At 37.7% G+C, this 20,950-nt stretch overlaps 1 protein-coding gene and 1 non-coding gene across 3 annotated transcripts in view; both read right to left on the reverse strand.

Moving 5' to 3' along the window:
• Positions 1 to 20,950, reverse strand: part of DPP6 (dipeptidyl peptidase like 6) — a 1,357,728-nt gene that overhangs the window by 1,126,975 nt on the left and 209,803 nt on the right. The gene's annotated exons all lie outside the window — the stretch shown is intronic.
• Positions 1,891 to 1,997, reverse strand: LOC122730174. Its single transcript, XR_006353388.1, has one exon. It is a non-coding gene; the product is annotated as a U6 spliceosomal RNA (small nuclear RNA).

The raw sequence follows: 20,950 nt of genomic DNA on the forward strand, positions 1-20,950 counted from the left end.
TTCAAGAACAAATAAATAGGAAGCACTCTTCAAGTCAAACTTGCCCAGGATAGTCCAGTGAATTAGAAGTCAAGACAAGAACTCAAGTGAAGTCTCATCAACAAGCATTTATTAAGCACCTACTATGGGTAGATACAAAACAAAACCAACCAACAAACAAAAACAAAAACAATTCCTGCTCTCAAGAGCTCTGTCTAATTGGGGATTAAGGGGAGATAATATAAAAACAACTATGGACAAACAAGCTATTTATAGGATAAAGAGAAAATAATAAATAGAAGTAAGGCAATAGATACTGTAAGTAGAATTAAGGGGATTGGGAAAAGTTTCCTACACAAGGGAGGATCTCAAAGAAAGCCTATTCCTTCTCTGTCTCCTTTGGTGGACCCTCATCCAGGTCACTCTGGCTAACCATGGGTGTCCCACAGAGAAGTGTCCTGGGCCCTCTTCTTTTCTCTTTATATACTATTTCACTTCATTGTCTCATCATCTTTCATGGATTCAACTATAATATCTATACTGCTGATTCTCAAATTTACTTAGCCAGTCCTAACCTTTCTGCTGACCTCCAATCTCCCATCAAAATCTGTTTATTGAACATCTCAAATTGGATGTCCTAAAGACATCTTAAACTCAACATGTCCCACAGTGAAATCATTATTTTTCCTTTCAATCCCTCCCCTCTTTCTAAGGTCCCTGTTATTGAGAGCACCACTATCCTCCCAGTCAGTCAGGTTCTCAACCTATGTGTCAACATCAATTCTCTATTCTTCCTTATCCCCCATATCCAATCTATTACCAAGTCATATCAATTCTACCTTTGTGGTATCTCTTATACATGCCTCCCTCTCTCTTCTGACACTGTCAATGCATTGGTGTAAGCCCTCATCACCTCACACCTGCACTAGTACAGTAGCCTTCCTATTGGTTTCCCTACCATGAGTCTTCCCAGTTCATCCTCCAGTCAGCTCTCAATGTAATCCTCCTAAAGCTTAGGTTTGACCATGTTACATCCCTACTCAGTAAACTTTAGTAACTCCCAATCACCTCCAAATTCAAATAGAAAACCCTTTCCTTGGCATTCAAAAGTCTTTTTAACTTCGTTGTCTACCTTTCCCGTCTTTTTATATTTTATTCTCCCCTCTACTCACTTGCTCAAGCCTAGGCATCTACTATGTATAGTGTAAAGGGCTAAAATTCTAGCTATACTGTCTAAAATATCTAATGAGTGGTCACCAATAAATTATAAGCTTTAGCAAGAGTTAGACTTTTAAGCATTTACTAAGGAGAATAAGAATTTTGTAAAGAGAGAGAGAAAGGCCTAGATTCCTCTATTAAAGGGAGAGGACATTCCTAGCTCCGCTCTCTGCCAGAGTCCATAGGAAAGAGAGAGAGTCAGAGCACCAGGCTCCCCCTTCTTCCTCCCACAAGCAAATGCCACTTCCTGACACCAAAAAAAAAAAAGACGCATGGTCTTGCCCTCAGAGACCTTCATGTCATGGCAGAGCTTTTCTACATTAAGTCTCCAGCAGGTGGAATCATTCCAATCGCTACAATAGGTAAGCTGTGCTGGCTATCTCCCTACTCTGCAGAGAGCTACATATAGCCTTCTCTTCATACCTTATCTATATCCTCAAAGAGCTTACAATCTAGATAAGGAAATAAGGCATAGTCATAAGAAGGATAATTAATAACACAAGTGGCTACTGTGAGTGGCACAGACCATCTCTGCACCTAGGAATTTTTTTTTTTTGGTGAGGCAATTGGGGTTAAATGACTTGCCCAGGGTCACACAGCTAGTAAGTGTCAAGGGTCTGAATCTGGATTTGAACTCAGGTCCTCCTGAATCCAGGGCCGGTGCTCTATCCACTGTGCCACCTAGCTGCCCCCATCATTATGGAACACTTCATGAATTTGCATGTCATCCTTGAGCAGGGCCCATGCTAATCTTCTCTCTATCATTCCAATTTTAGTATATGTGCTGCCGAAGTGAGCACTCTGCACATAGGATTTTGCAGGATGGAGAGTTCCCTATGGTTTAGATTGTTAAGCACTTTTGGAGAAGGCAAAACTTGAATGAGCTTCAAAGGATGAGCAGTATTCAGATAAGTACAGGGAAAACGAGAGTGTATGTAACTAGTGATTTTCACATTGTCTCCTTCATTAGGATGTAAGGTTTTTGAAGAGAGACATAGCTTTTTGGCATCTTTTTGGGAGAAAAACAGACGGAGAACAATGACTTTGGGTTATTCATTTAAATTCTTGATGCCTTCTAGGGGGCTTTACTAAAATACTGGCATCAAAGACCTAGATGTAGAGAAAATAACAGCAATATGGAATAGGATATCAAAAGTATTATGGATGGTAGTCTAAATCTGAATTTCTAGGGCTCTATGGCCTGTGAGCTGTTTAAGTATACAGGTGTTATCCCTACCTATCTATGCCTTGGCTAATACTCTGCATTTAGAATGATTGGAGTGGCAAGAATGGAAAGGAAACATTATAGGAAAAGGCACAGAAACAGGTATAAATTTAGAATGTAAAAGGCACATGTAGTAACCCCCTTTTATTGAAGTGGTAATTCATGAAAAGAAGTAGAATGTAAGGTTTGAACAGTAAATGAAGAAATGATGAAGAGCCCTGAATGCTATTCTAGGGAGTTTGAACTTTATTTGATAAACTATGGAGACCCACTGAAAATTTTCAAACTGTGGAATAAATTGATCAAATCAGTATTTTAGGAAGATAAATCCATCCGATGTATAAAATATTAACTGTAGGGAAGGAAAATGAGATAAAGTAGAGACAGAACTGGCATTTTATGTACAATCATGTACCATAATAATATTCTGGGTAAGACGTAGAGGAAATGGTACCACTTGCTCTGTATAGGTCATCTCAATGAGGATGGTATTCCCTAGTGCTAGGCACTAAGTCATTCTGATTTTTCCCAATTCTTGCCTCATAACCTGATCTACAACTGGACTGGGAAAAAACCTAATGGGGTGTATTTAACAAGTGTGGTAAGACCAATCTGACACTTATCACTGGCATATCAACATTCCATGACAGGATAGTATATTTCAGAAGCACTCCAGGCACCATAAGAAACATGCTAGTTGGGATTTGTGGCCTTATCTCTCATCTCCATGACCACTTGTGGTTGTCAAGTTCAGGGACTGATGAGGAAGATATATTCTACTTTCTGTGTGATTAAAGGTCTCTGGAAACCAACGGAAAGTAAAGAATGCTCCAGTCCTGTCCAGGAATATCTCTACCATGGACAAAAGCAATCCCCTCTCTACATAGAAGAGGACCACTTGGCTGGAGTTCCATTGCTCATTTCCTGAAGATTTCTCCTTCCCAGTCAGAACAGTGGTATAACCTTTCTTGGATACATATAAGACAGTCATCTCACAGAGACTATTTTTCTTCTCATCATAGGTAGGTATTTCAGTGAAAAAATCCAATCCCACATGAGGATATATTTCTATTGAATACTCAACTTTTGAAATAGGACATGGATTTTCCTGTTTGCTTACATTTTTATTTCAGTTTTAGACCCTAATGCAACCTCAATTCCTCTCTAGAATTTGAATTAATGATTAGAAATAAAACTGAAATTTATTTTATTGTTTATTTTTAAAAGAGCCTCTTGTGAACAAAGTATGATTATATTCATGAATTTCCAGTGCCAGGAGGAATCTCTAAAGATCTAGTACAACTATTTCATTTTACATATGTGGAAACTGAGGATCAGAGAAATGAAGTGACTTGCCTAAGGTCACACAACTAGTTTATGATAAAATGAGAACCTAAAGTTTGAATATCCATTGGTGTAGTTGCTCAAGGACAACACTTTATGTAATGAGCCAAAGAAATGCTCTGAATGCCTTAGTTAATAGACTGGTCACAAGAAAGATGCTGCAATGAAATAGATTTCTTCCTGCCCTCCTTCCCCAAATCACTGTAAAAGAACTCCATGTAATTTCATGGTTTTTTTACCATAACATTGCTCTATGGGCTACTGGCCGATTCCATACACATTAGCTGTGCTCTTTGTGAGAGTTCACTCTGTTCTCCTACAGTGACTTCTGGAAATGATCAAAGTCCTCCATGAGGAAAAATTCCCTTAAGGGAAGAAAGAAAGCAAAAGCATGATGCATTGGATATCTTTAGAGATGGGGGGAAAGGGAATGCATCAGGTCTTGGAAGTCAAAAAGAAGCCTAAAAGTCAGATGTGGCCACAGTCATTCTTGTGGATATTCCAGGTTGTCCTCTCTTACCACAAGTGGTATGGGAGCTTATTTATACAGGCTGGTATATGGGGTGGTAGGAAGCTCCCTCTCCCCATATGTTCACCTAAATACTGCAATACCAGGAGTTATACTGTTAGAGAGTCATCTTTCATGTTAAAGGAAGAATGATGTAGTAGGAAAATAGATAGCATTGGAGTCAAGAAGGAAAACCAACTTCTGACACTTTCTAGGTCTTTGATCCTGGGATAATGTGATGAATGAAAAGGTTTAGAGACATATTTTCAGGGTAATTAATAACAAATTATCAATTGTGGCTAGCAAACAATAGATTGAGGTCAGTGGCTTTTTCTTGTAAACCAAAGAGTAACCTTGGAGGTCCCTGAATGCTTAAATACCCTTGGAAGAGTGAACATTGCTGACAAGCAGAAATCAACTTTGATTGGTTAACAATTAAAGAGAGAATGAATATTACAATGAAAGGTGGGCTTATTCTAATGATGGGTTGGGGAACATGACTCTGATTATATCATTCTTGGACTCATCTCTACACCCAGATCATTAAGGCTCCAGAAATCTATACAAAAGGATCTATCTTCCACCCAGACCACTTATGTAGTTGAACAATGGGCCAGAATTCATCTAGATAAGATGGTCTTTACCCTATAATCATACCTAAGCTTTCCTAGTTGGATGGGGTCCTGCCCAAGATTAAACACAATCTCATCATCATCCCTATCCCTCAGAGGCTGCCTGAATAACCTACAGGGACTGGTTTCTAAAAGATTACATAGGAAGGGAAAAACCATGATTCCCCTTGATATTAATTGGTTATTAATAATCATTTATATAAGTATGTCCTTCAGTCTCTACTTACCTCATCTGTAAAATGGGGCTAGTAATATCTGAAGCACCTGTATCACAGGGGGGTTGTATACATATAATGACATCATATATTTAAAGTACTTTGCTAACTATAAAACATCTTATCAAGGTCAGCTATTATTTTATTAGGCATTACTCCCTCTGGTAACTACTTTTTAACCCTACCTCTCTGTGTCCGGAGGAATATAGGAACATATTACCTCTGAATGATTGGTCCTGTTGTCTTGTTTTTGCTGGCATGTTTTTGTTTTCTTTTTAGATTGTTTTCTACCTCTTTGAAAGAATGGCAGTATGATCTTTCTGCATAACTGGTGGGAAGGGTATTGACATCAAGGGAATAAGAAAAGAGTATGTACGTACTAACTGAGTAGAGAAAGAGAAGGGGTATCACTAAAGACAAATCTTCTTGGCTTCTCCATTTTGTCCAGGGATTAGCCCCATGGGTTCTAGTGGTCTATCCCTTTCTTTGTTTGCTATCAACAGCATAAAAAGCAATGTTTTTAAACCCCTACATAACAGACAGAAAGGTGAAGATATAAAAAATGTAAATCTAAGCACTATCTCAATATATTGTTCTAAGTAACATCAGTATACATGATTTTATTCAATGCAATCAACTCAAAACTGAACTCATTAATTCAAAACAAAACAAAACAAAACAAAACAAAAAAACCAACTTAAGTCATCAGGCATTTGTTATGCATGCAATAGGTGCCAGAAACTGTATTAAGGACTGGGGATACAAGAAAAATGCCCTCTACCCCTATTTCCCTCTAAAGAAAAAAAAATGACAGTCCCTTCTCCCAAGAAACCCATATTATAATGGGAATAAAAACAAACACATGCAAACAAGATGAATTGGAGATAATCTTAGAAAGAAGAGTCTAGCATTGAGGGGTATCAGGAAAAGATCCTTGCAAAAAGTAAGATTTTAGATGAGACCTGAAGAAAGCCAGAGAGCACAGGAGACTGAGATGAACAGGGAAGAAATTCCAGACATAGGGGTTAGCCAGCAAGAATGCCTGATATATGGAAATAGTGTTTGAGGAATCACAAAGAAACTGAAACTGGATCATAGAGTACATAGAAAGGATGTCAAAATAGAAAGACAAATTGTAGTAGGGGGATAGTTTATAAAGTATTTTTAAAGCTCAATGGAGAATTTGGAGGCAAGTGGGAAGTGGCATGATCAAGGACAATGGGAAATCAATTCAACACTCAAGTCAAAAATGGACTGAAATTGGGATACTTGAGAAATGGAGACTAATTACAAGGCATGAGATGATAAGGGCCTGCACCCACATAATGGAAGTGTCCAAGGATAAAAGGGGTATATGTGAGAGATGTTTCAAAAATAAAATTGATAGGTCATAGCAACAGATTGGACATGGGGGGATAGTGGTGAGAGAAAGTGCAAAGTCAAAAATTATATTTAGGTTTGGAGCCTGGATGAAATGGGATGATAGTGATACCCTCAGCCATCATGGGGGATTTAAGGAAAGAAAAAGGTTTAGGTGTAAGGTAATATGTTCATTTGCCAGCATGTTAAGTTTCAGATGTTCAAGGAACATAAGTTTGAGATATCTAGTAGGTAGTTGCAGATATAAGGCTGGAGATCAGGGAGAGGCTAGGAATAAACAAAGATATCTGAGAATCATCAGCACAGAAATGATAACTTAATCCATGGAAGATGATGAGCTCATCAAGTGAAAGAGTGAAGAGGGCCCGGGGCAGAGTGCTGTGGGATGCCCATAATGAGCATTCATAAGATGCATAAAGATATAGAAAAAGAGACTGAGAAAGAGGTGTGAGGAAAGAGATACAAGATGAGGAAAACCTAGGGAGTAAAGAGTATCATAGAGAAGAGGATGCTGCACAGTGTTAAAGGCAGCAGAGAAGTCAAGAAAGATACAGAGTGAGAAAATACCATTAGATTCCCAAGCCTGACTTGCTTTTGTCATGAAAATTTCTAAGTCCAACAAAGGAAAAGAAACAGCAAAGTCTCCAAGCCATAGAAAATAAGTTTATTGAGAGAGGGATCTTGTCTCACAATAAAGTTGATCTTAGGTCTAGGACCCAAAGACCCCAAGTAGTGTCACTCAGCTGCTTTTAAAACCCAACAGGGCTGTAAAGTATTTTATATCTTACTATTTTTAGACAAATTTCTCCCACAATTGCACATCATCCAAGTGGTAGATATATAAAGTTCAGCATCCAACTTACTGATCCCTTGCAATTGGGGTTGTCCAAGCCATGGGAGCTGTAAGGGGAGAAAATTCTAGCTAAACTATCTAAAATCTAATGAGTGGACAGCAATAAATTATAAGTTTAGCAAGAGTATTTAAGTGTTTAAGTATTTATTACAGAGCATTAGGATCAGAGAGAAAGGTAAAAACCTAACTATTTCTGAGAGACCCTATCATTTGACCCACCATGGCGAGGTCAGGAACCAAAAGAGACAGAACCCCTCCGCCAGCGTCTGCTTCCTACTTCGTGTCCTCCTCCCAGAAATGGGAGGCTCCTCAAGTTGATTGGCTGGTAGCCTTGATAGACAGTACCCACGAGCAAACATCACTTCCTGACACCAAAGAAAAGTCTCATGGCCTTGCCCTCAGAGGCCTTCTCCTCATGGTGGAGCTTTCCTACAGTAAGTCTGCAGCAGATGGTGGCATTCCAATTGTTACAGAGCCATCATCCAACTTGCTAACTCTTGGATAATAGGGTTTGATGTGAGGACTCAACCATTTCTACCAGCTGACCTCTCTAAGATGTGATTGGTCCTTTCTAGCTCAGGAGGTATTATTTTTGGTATTTGCCTAACCACAATTGGATGATGGTGAATTGAGATTGAGATGATGGACTCAGATTAAAATATGACATGCATATTAGTTCTACCAATATCTATCTTACTCTATTATCATTTGCTTAAGCTACTAAAGAATACCCAAACATATTAAGTCACAATTTGTAGTCTAAATAATGATTATTGCCATAGTGTAATCACTTAAATCTAAAGAGTGAGGGAAAATCTCATTCACACTTTGTGAACACATTAGAGAGCAAAATGGTGTGGGAACTCTCCTCTTTCATCTCACAAGTTTTTGTAAACAACTATTTTCTCTTACTATCTCTTTGATAGTAAGTCTAATTTCATGGCATTTTGTTTATGGGGGTCCTATAGACCCAGAATATGTTCAACATTTTCATGTATACAAAAGGAGAACTATATCTACCCACCAGTTTCCAATCTTGATGGCATATTCCCTTAGTTGATAAATGCATTTGGCCCAATAAAGCCCACATTGCTATAATGAGCTTATGCAAGGTAATGGGATCATAAATCCAGTGTCAGGAGGGACCTCAAAGGCCATTTAGTCCAGCTACCTAATTTTACTGAGAGATGTTAAATGACTTGTCCAAATTTACACAAGCAGTAAGTGATAAAGGTAATATTGAACCCCGTCCTCTGACTCCAAATCCTATGCTCCTTTCTCTCTGTCACTAGCTATACATAATAAGGATATGAATTGTTATTTTACTCTTATAGTGACCTTATTCCAACAGCTTCATAATATACATTATTGGCTATCTGTGCCTTAAGATCCCAATATATTCCTCTGCATGAAGAAGACAATGAATACACATGACCAGTAACACTGCCCTGCAAGGAGTCATTGTCATCCTCTCACAGATGGGAAAAACTTGCATCAAACTTCCATTCACTCAGTCAATGTTAAGTATATACTTTGAGCACAGCACTGTGGGAAGTAATAGGGTTGATACAATTTTCATCTAAGACAAAACCCAAAAGACCAATAGATTTTTGTTGTTCCTCCTTCCTTTTCAAAGAGGACCAATAACCTCAGGAAAATGATGACTTGACTTGAAAGTGAGCTGGATTTAAGTGAGGCAGGGCTGTGCAAAGCCATTAGCCTCACTCCCTTCTCTAGAATCATGAGGCCAGTGGCAAGAAATAGGTCAAGACAACTTAAGATGACCCCAGATGTGGTGGGACACTTTGGCCTTTTTAAGCTAAGCTCTTTCCCAGGTCTCACTTTGTCTGAGGTCACAATCATTCATTGATTTAAGGCTAGGTAAGAAATGAGGCAAAAGATGGCTTAGTTTGCCTACTCAAAAAAAAAAAAAAAGCAATCAGGAAGGGAAAGACCCTCAGGGTTTCTGGTCAGAATAGCAACAATGCTATTTACATCCACTCCAATAATGACCAAGTGAGGCTTGCACCAGGACCTATTGTTGGCCAATCAGTGAGAGCCAGAGTGATTTGGGTTTCAGGCATAGTCAAGTAGCTCTATTTGAATCCCAATGGGTTATATCAAAGCCTGATTTTCCAGTTTGGTTGGACCAAAGAATACATGAAAGGGAGTCATGTATCTTTAATAAGACTGAAAAGGTTGGTTGTAAGCAGTTCATTTAGGGCTTTAAAAGTCAAATGGAGGAATTTTTGTTTGATACTGGAAGTACCACAGGAGTTTATTAAGCAGGAGAGTGGCATAATTAGATGCATGCTTTAGAAAGATCACTTTAGCAGCTTGTGGATTAGAGAAGGAAGAGATAATGTAAGGAAATCATTAGGAGGCCATTAAAGTAGTTCAAGTGAGAAGTTAGAAGGGTTTGAATCTGGTTGGTCCTCAAGTGAATAAAAAGAAAGATAGATGTGAGAGATATAGATAGAATTAATGAGATTTGGTCTTTGAGCAGCTAAATGAAGAGTTGGACCTGTAAATCTGATTGGATGGAAAGATGATGACATAAACAGGAATCAGGCAGTCCAGAAGAGTGGAGAGTTAGGGGGGTAAAGATAAAGCATTCTGTTTGGGGAATGTCCAGTTTGAATAGATTTTGCATTTCCTTATGTGGATGCTTCTTGAATTAAATAACTTCTCCTTTTAGCATTTGATGTTCTTTACAATCTGACTCAGCCATACAGATCTGCTTGCTGTTCCCCACACATGAAGCTTCATTTCCCATCTCTGTGCCTTTGCCTTGGCTTTCTCTCATGCCTAGAGGGCCTTCAACTCTCCCTCTTAGAATCCCTGGCTTCCTTTAAGACTCACCTCAAACATCACCTTGTACAGAAGGTTTTTCTCACTTCCCTGAGTGGCTAGTTTGTTGTTTTTGAAACTCTATAATGTTAAATTTTTCTCCCTACTCTGTTTCTTGTATATAAATGTCTATGTTACTTATGCACCCCCTTCAGTGGGATTTGAGCTCTTTGAGGGCAGGTACTTTTTTTTTTGAAACCAGGACAGTATTTGGCACACAAGCACCTAATAAGTGCTTGCTGAAAGAGAATGATTTTCTCAATCATTTTCACTAACAATTTATACCTTAGATAAATTCTTCCATTAAAACTATTCCCTACTTTTATACTAAATCTTTCCCCTTTGGACTATATTCAGAGGCAATAAAGAATAATTGATCTTCATCTTGAACAAAATACAAATTTTTAATTCAATTCATGTAGACTATATAGGGTCTGAGAATAAATAACTTTGGACCAAACACTCCCACCCCCAACAATATGGATGTGATGACCCATTCAAATGTCTGTCCCAAAACCTTTTTTTTGTTTTGTTTTGTTTTTGTGAGGGGTTAAGTGACTTGCCCAGGGTCACACAGTTAATAAGTGTTAAGTGTCTGAGGCTGGATTTGAACTTAGGTCCTCCTGACTCCCGGGCCAGTACTCTATCCACTGTGCCACCTAGGTACCCCTTGTCCCAAAACTTTTGATGCTATCTACATGCCTATCATCCTCACCTTTGGTGTCTGCAGGTGGGAGGGAGGAATAGACCTTTGGATTCTCTGGCAATAAACCCAATTTCCCTATTAGCTCTGTTTACTGTGGCACACATAAAAAACCCCAAACACTGAATATTCACAGGGCAAATGTTGAAATGGGTCAACCCTACCACACAGAAAACATGATAGACCCAAGTTTATCAGCAGTCATCAAATATTTCTCAGGCTCACTACTTTCTCTGGAATAAAATCTTGATTCCTTGTCACCTATAGTTATGAGGCATCCTATACTTAAATGTTTCTTCATACAACTTTCTAATTTTTAGTTTGGTTTATTTTTTTAAGTATATTCTTCAAATATCTATATCTCTCAAAATACGCAAGATAAAATATAGGGCCAGAAAACCACTCCACTCATGGCTTGGAACTGGTTTTACCATTACAGAATACAAAACATTCAGAATTACAGGATCACAGATGTTCAGTGTTGGGCAGGACCTCAATATTCATCTGGTACCAAAGACCCTTAAACAAGAATCCCTTCTATAACACACTTTACAAACAGGTTATCAAGATTTTGCCTGAAGGCCTCAAATGAGTGGGAATCTACTGCCTCACAGACATGCCGTCCCACTTTGGGTTAGCGCTAATTCTTAGGAAGCTTTACCTGATACCAAGCTAAATTTGCCTCTCTGCCACTTAACAACAGCAGTAAGAAGAACTAATTTTGATTACTCTGGATGATTTTCTTTTCTTTTTTTTTTAAATTTTTGTGAGGCAATTGGGGTTAAGTGACTTGTCCAGGGTCACACAGCTAGTAAGTGTTAAGTGTCTGAGTCTGGATTTGAACTCAGGCACTCCTGACTCCAGGGCAGGTGCTCTATCTACTGTGCCACCTAGCTGCCCCACTCTGGATGATTTTCAAATTGGTTTACGTATAATATCTCATTTGAACTTCTACTCATTGTTCCTAGTCTTCCTTCTGAGGCAAAGCAAAAGAAATCTAAATTTCTCCAGGACAGCACTTTCACCAATTTGGATGTTCACTTCAAACACTTAAAGATAGTCACAATGACTTGCTTTTCACCAGCCCTCCTTCCAAGATTTCTATTCTCCACACTAAACATTCCCACTTCCTTTATCAGTTCTCACATGGGATGATGTTCAAGTACCATTCAACACATCCTTTCAATAGATATACAACGAATGATTTCCATTATGCAGATCATCGTGTACTGATACTATATGCTCCAGACCACAATGGTAGGAAATGTTTGGGTTTTTTTTTCTACTCTACTCTGTCAAAACCATACCAGTCTTGGTTTTTATTCCTTCGTTGCCCTGAAAATTGACTAATTTTAATATGATAAATTAACCAATGTCTAATAATCCCTTCCTGTGTTTTTCTTCTCAGATTATACTTGGCAACAGGCAATAACAAGACTGGAGGAGAGGGGAGCTACAGGTTTAGGGGCAGGGAAGCTTTTGGCATCCTTCAAATCATATCACATGGCATTAGTAGTTTTCATCTGGAAATAAAAAAATAACCCTATCAAGGAAAATAAGTAAGGAAAAAAGTAACTGGACTGTTAACAGAGCCTAAACGACCAAACTAGAGATTCTACTTGCATCTCACCAGATCGCATGACATGTGTATCCTGGGCAGTTAAGTCTATCTATCTAAACTGTGAGTGGAAAAGGCCTCATGTAAGTGCCAAGTATTGCTGTTATTAGCAATAGAGGGGGCAGTTGCTTCTATCACCTTCCCGGATCATCTCTTTTCTCAGTGTTCTGAAAAGCAGCATAAGCAATTTTCACTGAATAATGGTCATAAAATGGGGTGTCACAGAGAATCACATTTATGGAAACAGAAAGCAACATAGCAAGACTTTCTAGTCACCTCACTGACACTACTTACTGTCTGACCTGGGCACATTGAAGAATGAAGTAGTTAAAAGGACAGTATGGAAGAACATCAAGGCACTCACCCTCCACCCTCTAAGAGGTTATATTATTAAAGCTAAGCCTTTGGAAAATCACTTGCAAAGAACTGAGCTGTTTTTTTTTCCCTGAAGAGATATTGCAAAGTGAAAAGCATTTAAACTCTAGAGTCACCCATGTGGCCCCCATCCATGCACTGATGAGGAAACAATAAATTCAGTGCCCAAATACATGGAAATAAGCCACATACTCTCTCTGGTGTAGACTATTAAAGCTTTATGCATTATTTTAATTGAAAATCCTAACATGAAAATTGAGTAACATGGACATATTTAGCTTTTGAGTGCTAACAGTTGCTTTTATTTGTGAAATCTAATAAAGATAATATTATTGCATATATTTGTGTATATGGATATGTTTTTCCCACTTACAAAAGGAAGTTCATTATTGTTCATCCTTTCCCCTTTCGTTATGTTTCTTTAGAATTTGGAATATGGGCAATTACTATACTTTGCTAGCATGAAGACTGAAGCCTCGAAGGATTAATTCCCTTTACACATAAAGGTGTCAATATAAAAAAGAGCATTGAACAAAAGCCAAATTTATATACTCAAGTTCAGTGTTGTTCTTCAAAGAAGTTACCATGGTGGGTTGTATATTCATGAAATGATGCTTTTCCTGCTTAAAATACTTTAAGGACTCTTCTTTTGAAATTATCTCCATAGCCATTTAATATGCCATACAAGAATCTCAGCCTCATCACTTTATGGCCACATCCATTTCTGAAATACTGTTGAGCATGATCACCTATAATATTCACTAGATTTTCCTCCAAATTACTTTGTAATATTTTTCAAAATCAAATCCATCTGAAAGTATTCAATGTAACAAACATTTGTTAAATGTGTACTATCTATGAGTCATGTATTGGGCATTGGTAATAGAAATATGAAAGAGGGTTTATTTCCCCTCAAATAATTTGTAATCTAAAGTGAAAGCCAAAATATGCACAAGTGATTATAATATAAAACAGAATTTAATAAATACACAAAAGATATGCAAAATGTTATGAGAAATTTGAAGATGAAGAGATCATTTTCAGATGAGGGAATCAATCAATAAACATTTGGTCAATGCCTACCAAGTGTCAGGCCCTATACTGAGCACTAGAATTGCAAAGGCACTAATAAAACAGGACCTACCCCTTGAGAAGCTTGCATTCCTTGAGGGGAGGCAACATGTACAGAGATAAAGAAAAGCTTTTTTTTAATGGTTTTTCCCAATTATATATCAAAAACAATTTTTAACATTCATTTAAAAATTTTTGATTTCCAAATTTTCTCCCTCCCTCCCCTCCTCTTTCCTTTAGGAGACAAGTAATTTGACATAGTTTATACATGTGCAGTTATATAAACCATTTCTGTATTAGCCATCTTGTAAATGAACCAAAAAAACCCAAACCAAAACAAAACAGAACAAGGGAAAAATTCGAGGAAGAAAAAAAAAAGTGTATGTTTCAATCTGCATTCAGACTCCATCAGTTTTGTCTTTGAAGGTAGATAGCATTTTTCATCATAAGTCTTTTGAAGTTGTTTAGGATCTTTGTATTGCAGAGAATAGCTAAGTCATTCACATTGATCATGATCATATAATGTTGCTGTTAGTGAGTACAATGCACTCCTGGTTCTATTCACTTCACTATGCATCAGTTCATATAGGTCTTTCCAAGTTTTTGGTTGTTTTTTCTGAAACCATCCTGCTTGTCATTTCTTATAGCATGAGTATTTCATCACAATCATTTACCACAACTCATTCAGCCATTACCCAATTGATGGGCATCCCCTCATTTTCCAATTCTTTGCCACCGCAAAAAGAGCTGTTATAAAAACATTTTTACATATAGGTCCTCTTCCTTTTTATTTATTTATTTTTACTCCTAAACCTAGCAGTGGTATTGCTGGGTCAAAGGGTCATGTGCACAGTTTTTTTAGACTTTTTGGGAGGTATAGTTCCAAATTGCTTGCAAGAATGTTTGGATCAGTTCACAACTCCATCAACAATGCATTAGTGTCTAAGGAAGGCTTAATGGTTGGAATGGTATCTGAGTCTTGAGGGAAAGAGAGGGGTTTCAACAAGCAGAGACTGATGAGTGGTAGGACAGTTTATCATTGATTAAACACACACACACACACACACACACACACACACACACACCTACTCTGAAGACAATTCTAAGAAATACAATCAGAAAGCAATGGTAGCACTGTTAGAATATCCAATTGCTTCCCAAGGTGAATATTTGGAATTGGACAGTGCACTTTGAGATTTTTAGAATGTAAAATATCTATTTAGAAACCTACTTCATTACCTTGTCATCACACTATGTATACATTACAGGAAAGTTATTGTGAATAAGATCTGGAGACAACATGCTAAAATGAACATTAGAAATTCTAAATCCCCTATCCCATTCTTGTCATAGACTCAGTGGATACATTTGTGAATGCACTCTTCCCCCTCTCGAAATTCCTACCCTGAAAGATTAAGAGACCCCAAACATGTACATAGAGTAGGTGAATTACTTCCCCACCTCCAACCTCCCCCAACTGAAAAGAATCCCACATGATCCAAAATAACAGAGTCAAAAGATGAGAGAGAAAAGGGGAGAAGAGATATGAAAATAAAAAGGAAGAAAAAGGGAAAAGAGAAGAGGAAGAAAAGGAAGACTGACCTTTAATTTAACTTAGCACAAATTTTGCTGTGATATTCTCTCTTGACATCAGAACTAGAATAGAAAATAAATCTATTTTCTTCTACCATACTGGGAATTAATTAGGAAAAAAAGTAACAACTTGGCATTCCACCTGAATTAATGTAATTTTCCCTTCATTATCTCAATTGACCACATCTTTCCCTACAGGATATTCAATGATACAGAAATGGAAAAAACTGCAATTCCTAACTAATTTGGTGATAGAGACCACTTCTACCGACTGTCCAATTCAGCTGTTCACTGAATGAGTACCAGGTCACTCATTGACATTCAACTTCACTTTGGCACCACTTATAAGAAACGTGTTGTATACCAGGAAAAAGAAAAAAAAACCAAAATAATCCTACAAACAAATTCTCTAGCCTTCAGGCTCATGGTCAGCACTTTCCATTATATTTAGGTACTATCAAAAATCTTAGAAACTTAATATTGCCATGACTCTCTTACCCTTACTGACCATCAACAATAGAGCGGTCTTTGAAATGATTATAAAGTTAGCCAAAATCCTTTAGCTGACTTTGACATATTTGATGATTAGTATTTGCCACTGGAATTCCTTTCCTCAGAGAATGTTCAAAATCATCACAAAGGGTGGATGAATCTATTCCTACACCTCTTCCAGGCAGGTAAATATTATCGCAGAAAGGCAAGGGGACAATGTGTGCAATAAAAAGCCTGTTCTGTTTCAAGTGCAGATGGAACATTCCTGTCTGTGCTCACAGGTGCTGAGCTCAGGCACTGATGGTGGAGAGGGTGTATTTCCACACACTCCACAGGATGTAAGCCAGATAATAAGGATGTGCAGATCAGGCACTCAGACCTGCCAATATGTTTGTATGGAGCAGTGCCATGTGAATAGCATTTTAGCTGTGTAATCTGCTTTAGGTAGGGGAAGCCAAGACAATAAGCACCCTTCTACACACCTAGGTCCTCAAAAAGTATCAAGTCATGCATGGTCCTAAAATAAAGTCAGTATATGTTGTCTTTCTTTTCTGGTTCATTAACAAGTATTTGTTGAGTAATTACCAGGGGGAGGGTACTATAATGGTTCCTAGTTCCCCAAAGTATCTTACCATGCAGTTGGAGAGCAGAGTCAAAAATGTTTCCTTAAAAAGGATGAGAATGTGACCTTGATACTCTTAAAGCTTCTGTTTCTTAACCAGAAGATATACAAAATAATTGTTATGGGGGGTAGGGAAGGGAGGGAAGATGGCAAGCTAGAATTCAGGAGATCTGGATTCCAATTTTGGTTTTGACAGTTATAAGTTGTATTTAGGATACAGGATATGGGATTTTAGATTTTAAAGGGACCCCAGGAACCATATAATCCAGTTCCTCCTGATTTTATAGATGAGCGTTTCAATAATTTCTTTTCTGGAAAACATGTTTTTGTTTTTGTTTTTACTTCCTTAAATTAATGCACACAAGCTCAATTTAGCTGAAGACAAAGAAGCACAGAACCATACATGGGCAGTGCTTAAAGAAACCTCAGAGGTAAATCTAATACAACATTTTCATTTTGAAGATGAAGGAACTGAAGACTAGGGAATCTGTGACTTGCCAACAACACCTACTTAGCTGATGGTAGAGTTGGCAATAGAATATTTGCCTACCTGACTTCCATCACTCCTACTGCCACTAGATTACACTGTATATTAAAGAAATGTTATTATATGGAAAGGGTAGAGTCATAAATAGAGTGAGATGACCAGGGCTATGCTCCAGGGCACTGACATTTAAAGGGTCTTCAGCAGCTAATAATAACAACTGACCTTAGCACCTCATTACCAAATAAGACTACTTAAACTAGAAAGCTACCAGATGGTCCACTATGACTCCTTTGCCTATGATACATTTTGTAGCTTACCTTTTCCACCAGAATTGCAAGTAATAGCTCTGCAAAAGAGAAAGGAATCCTGGTCTGATGAAAAAAAATGATGTATTGTTCCTTTAAGACCATTTTTATATGGAGCAGTTTCATAATGTAAAAAGTAGAAAAATTATTTTGTGTAAAGGAAAAAAATAAGTTAATAGCTAAAGCACAAAATATTGCAATTGTTTCAGAAGAACAACGTTTATGCCAGAAAGACACTAACATTTAATTTCTGATGTTCTTTCCTGGGAATTTACATATGCTGGTGTGAGGAAAGTCTGGACTGAGTGATTCAACCAATAGATTAAGTTAGCATCTCCATGTCCAGGTGAAAGTTGGGAGGCCCCTTCTTAGAGAGAGTAAGTAGGCACTACAACACCTGTTACCAAAGCTTTAAGAAGCTGGTTAGAAGACCAAAGCTTTAGGCCCAGTTTTACTACCACTAACTAGACATATGATACTGGGTAACATTAACTTCTGTGACTATTTCCTAATAATAATACCTGTCTCTATGTAATTCTTATATTTTTGAAATAACAGTTGTGAAAGCACCCTGACTTTAGACATCTGCAATAAATTAAAGGTTAAAAACAAACAATGCAAGTGATGACACCAAATTGAGAGAACAGTGCCTCCAAACAAAAGATGATCATGGACTATCTATTCATATTTATTTTCAAAGGAAAAGAAGTAATGCCTCCCAAATTATCTCACTCTTCTGCTGCAGGCTTGAGATAAACTTTTAGAAAATATAAGCAAAGATCTTCAAATAGTCAGTACATAAAAATTCTTCTAGTAAAAGATTAGAGAAACTAATTCTCTTCTAGGTTAAGATATACTTGGCCATGCAAAGTCTCCGGAAGCTTATCGGGTTCAAAGCCTTAAAATAGTATCTGAATAGCTCCTGCATTTGACAGGACATTAAAGAACTGAAAGATACAGTAATTCTAAGTACTTGGCATAAATTGTTATAACTGAATACTTGTTTTCGCCTCAAGATGTCATAGTGAAGGCTGTGATTTATCACGACCCAGGGATTCAGTCAAGGCTTATAAACTATTAATATTCAATAAGTATGAAATGTATTATAGCAATACAATTTCCCCAATGTCCTTTCACTGGTAGGAGTGAGGATGTGAGAAGCTACATTTGCTTATTGAGCCCTCCACATCTCCATCACTATGATCCTACCTAAAATATTCATTTTGTGCCCTCTATCACCTTTGTTTGGTAAAACCAAAACTTCCTTCTCTTCAACACTGGGGTAGAGATAAGGGAGTCCCCTCCTGATCAAAAGATCCACAACATTTTTTTTCTTTTATTAAGCATTTACTTTCCTTTTACTAGGTAATTGCAGATTTCACTCAGGGGTATTGAGACGATATGTAATATAAAAGGGAAAAAAAGGAGCAGGATAAAGTAAAAGAAAGGAAGAAAAGACATTATAGTTTCTATTTTCCTTATCAGAAATGGTCATCTGCATGGTCTGAACAATTAATCAAGTAATATATAGTTAGTGCCCACTCTGCATTATGACATCATAGAGATGTACAAGTCAAAGTCTGGTAGTTGGAGAATAAGATACATACATGTAGAAGGGTAACCCACCATCCAAGAAACTAAATGCCAAATGAGCTATTTATATATTAAGTGCTTTAAGGGTTCAAAAGATGGAGTGATTGTTAACTTTGTCCTGGGCAGGTCAGGAAAGGAGGGCATAAGGACTTGAGCTAGGGCTTAAAGAGCATATGAGATTCTAAATGCCAATGACAGAAAGGTAGAGAAGAAGATGGGAGAGAAAGGTCCCAATAGGAGAATAAAGGTGAGCAGAATGTAGGAAAACCATGGAAGTTAGCAGCATGGGTAGTGAGAAGAGGCTAGTGTAGTTATAAAGGGAAATAGTAAAAAATAAGGGGGTAAAGCATATACTTAACTTTGCTGGCTTGTGTTGTTTTTTTGTACATTCTCTAGTTTTCAGGAAACAAAGGTTGTAGAACTGAAGAGCATATCTATCTATCTATCTATCTATCTATCTATCTATCTATCTATCTATCTATCTATCTATCTATCTATCTATCTATCTCTGGGGCAGCTAGTTGGCATAGTGGATAAAGCACCAGCCCTGGATTCAGGAGGACCTGAGTTAAAATCCGACCTCAGACACTTGACACTTACTAGCTATGTGACCCTGGGCAAGTCACTTAACCCTCATTGCCTTGCCAGTACACACACACATATACACTCATATATACATACATACACACATATATACACATACACACACACACACACACACACACACACACACACACACACACATATATATACACACACTGAGGCATCTTGAGAGGCAGCATGGCTTCAAGAATAGAGCCAGTTTGGGAACCATGAAAAGCTGAATTTAAATTCTAGCACTGGCATATACTGGCTGTGTAACCCTGGGCAAGTCATTTAACCTCTTAGTGTCCAGGATAGTATTTAAGACAATGAGATACAGGAAAAGATCCAACCTGCTTGGTAGAAAAAATTTCCTCATTCAGGGAGTTCATATTTTTAAGCTCTTTCCCTATCCATGGGTATACTGTTTCATTTCAGTTGAAGATCAGCAAATCACATCTCAATTCCTGTTATTTTCCACATTTTTATCCAATATAACTCTATGTGAAGTCCACTGCAATAAGTGAAAACTAGCTTAACCAATTTAAGATGTCAACATGGGCACAAAACATCTTCCAAGCCTCTTCATTGAGTAGTGGAACTGATATTTCCCTAGAAAAGAATGGATTGAGCTGAAAGGGGTGAGGGTTCATTTCAAAGAGGTCAATTATAGGAGAAGCTTGAGGGAAAGAAAATACCTAGCCCATGCTGAGATGCCACTATTCCCACAATATTCCACCCACCAAGGTAAAGCAGTCCTTGCTCATGATTTTAATCACTTCTGTTCTACGCATCATGGTTACCAGAGATATGTAACCCTGTAAACATGACTATATTTAAATCCCCTCCCACTCCAATAATTAATAAAATTAAATGAGAATTGAATGAGGACTTGAACATTACAAAGTTGCCTTCTTGTTTCTGGCCTTGAAGTCACAAAGTAAACTTATAGTGAAGATTAGAATTCATCTAGGAAGACAAGACAGAGAGGCAGATATCCATATAATGTGATGTATTATGTACTTGAAAGGGTGATCCCATTCCGGAAAGAAAATTGCAATTGTGCTAAGAAAGAGAATAAATCGTCTATGCTTTTTGACCCAGAGATTCCATTGCTAAGTATATACCTCAAGAAGGTCAAAGCCAAATGGAAAGATTCCACATACGATATTCAAAGCAGCATTATTTGTGGCAGCAAAGCACTGGGAATAAAGCAAGAAAAGGCTAAACAAATTGGGGCAAATGAATGTAAAAAAATATTAATCAGCTCTAAAAATGCTTAACAAAGAATTCAGAGAAGCAGAA

The sequence above is a fragment of the Dromiciops gliroides genome, chromosome 5 (assembly GCF_019393635.1).
Source record: "Dromiciops gliroides isolate mDroGli1 chromosome 5, mDroGli1.pri, whole genome shotgun sequence".
Classification (NCBI taxonomy): Eukaryota; Metazoa; Chordata; class Mammalia; order Microbiotheria; family Microbiotheriidae; genus Dromiciops; species Dromiciops gliroides.